Source organism: Schistocerca nitens, chromosome 8 (genome assembly GCF_023898315.1).
Source record: "Schistocerca nitens isolate TAMUIC-IGC-003100 chromosome 8, iqSchNite1.1, whole genome shotgun sequence".
Lineage (NCBI taxonomy): Eukaryota > Metazoa > Arthropoda > Insecta > Orthoptera > Acrididae > Schistocerca > Schistocerca nitens.
In genome coordinates this window covers 431,237,763-431,239,847 of record NC_064621.1, presented here as the reverse complement: position 1 = coordinate 431,239,847, position 2,085 = coordinate 431,237,763, and the positions used below count along the sequence as shown (strand labels likewise).

Below are 2,085 nucleotides of genomic sequence, written 5' to 3'. Positions count from 1 at the left end.
AAGCTGAGAGCCGAGTTCTCGGCTGTTGGCTGCGGCGTGTGTCAGCAGCGATGGCGGCCCCGTGCCTTGCCGGGCTGAATACAAAATGGTTCAAATGGCTCTGAGCGCTATGGGACTTAACATCTGAGGTCATCAGTCCTCTAGAACTTAGAACTACTTAAACCTAACTAACCTAAGGACATCACACACATCCATGCCCGAGGCAGGATTCGAACCTGCGACAGTAGCGGTCGCGCAGTTCCAGACTATTCCGCCTAGTACCGTTCGGCCACTCCGCCCGGCGGCTGAGTACACGTGAGTTGTTTTGAGGTGTGTGACGTACCGGTGTTGAGTGTACAAATGTGGCAGAGAATTTTGCTATTTTGGACACAATACGTTAATGGGTGACCCACAACTAAGTGTGATTTGCATCTGCCTAGCAAGATTTTCAATCAGGCTCTATAAGTTGCTTGTTTTGCTAATTACGTCCTCGCTGAGCCAGAATGATTCATCTGCTTTAGTTCAATGGAAACTTTGGTAACTTGTTACATTAATTGGCCGTTAGTAATCAGGTTACATGCTGCAGTGAATGAAGTCTTCGTTGCATGTTAATATGTGCAATTATTCAGAATTTTTTAATGTTTAAATTGATTTACGAATATGTTCCCTGTGGCCAGCGGGTACCGTTTTGGCTTATTGCTTGCTGTTACAAACCTTTCGGAGAGGTTTTTGAAATACTTAAGCTGTTAGCGACACAAGAAAGGACCACGTTAAACTGTTCGTGTTAACATGTTGATCGGCAACGGCCTTGCCGCAGTGGATACAACGGTTCCCGTGAGATCACCGAAGTTAAGCGCTGTCGGGCGTGGTCGGCACTTGGATGGGTGACCATCCAGGCCAGCATGCGCTGTTGCCATTTTTCGGGGTGCACTCAGACTCGTGATACCAATTGAGGAGCTACTCGACCAAATAGTAGCGGCTTCGGTCAAGAATACCATCATAACGACCGGGAGAGCGGTGTGTTGACCACACGCCCCTCCTATCCGCATCCTCCACTGAGGATGACACAGCGGTCGGATGGTCACGATGGGCCACTTGTGGCCTGTAGACGGAGTGGTTTTTTTAACATGTTGATTATGAAAGTTGACAGTTATGTAAGACAATCTTAGAAATCAACCTTGGGGAAGATCAGTTTGGATTCCGTAGAAACATTGGAACACGTGAGGCAATACTGACCCTACGACTTATCTTAAGAAATAGATTAAGGAAAGGCAAACCTACATTTCTAGCATTTGTAGACTTAGAGAAAGATTTTCAAATTGTTGACTCGAATGCTCTCTTTCAAATTCTGAAGGTGGTAGGGATAAAATACAGGGAACGAATGGCTATTTACAATTTGTACAGAAAGCAGATGGCAGTTATAAGAGTCGAGGGGCATGAAAGGGAAGCAGCGGTAGGGAAGGGAGTGAGGCAGGGTTGTAGTCTCTCCCCGATGTTATTCAATCTGTATATTGAGCAAACAGTAAAGGAAACAAAAGAAAAAAATCGGAGTAGGTATTAAAATCCATTGAGAAGAAATAAAAACCTTGAGGCTCGCCGATAACATTGTAATTCTGTCATAGACAGCAAAGGACTTGGAAGAGCAGTTGAACGGAATGGACAGTGTCTTGAAGGAAGACGTAAGATGAACATCAACAAAAGCAAAACGAGGATAATGGAATGTAGTCGAATTAAGTCGGGTGATGCTGAGGGAATTAGATTAGGAAATGAGCCACTTAAAGTAGTAAATGAGTTTTTCTATTTGGGGGGCAAAATAACTGATGATGGTCGAAGTAGAGAGGATATAAAATGTATACTGGCAATGGAAAGGAAAGCTTTTCTGAAGAGGAGAAATTTGTTAACATCGAGTATAGATTTAAGTGTCAGGAAGTCGTTTCTGAAAGTATTTGTATGGAGCGCAGCCATGTATGGAAGTGAAACATGGACGATAAATAGTTTGGACAAGAAGAGAATAGAAGCTTTCGAAATGCGGTGCTACAGAAGAATGGTGAGATTAAATGGGTAGATCACATAACTAATGAGGAAGTATTGAATAGGATTGGGGAG

At 43.8% G+C, this 2,085-nt stretch overlaps 1 pseudogene; it reads left to right on the top strand.

Annotated features, from left to right (window-relative positions):
* The first annotated feature begins 777 nt into the window (after nucleotides 1-777).
* On the top strand, nucleotides 778-895 carry LOC126200000 (5S ribosomal RNA; annotated as a pseudogene).
* Nucleotides 896-2,085: the final 1,190 nt, after the last annotated feature.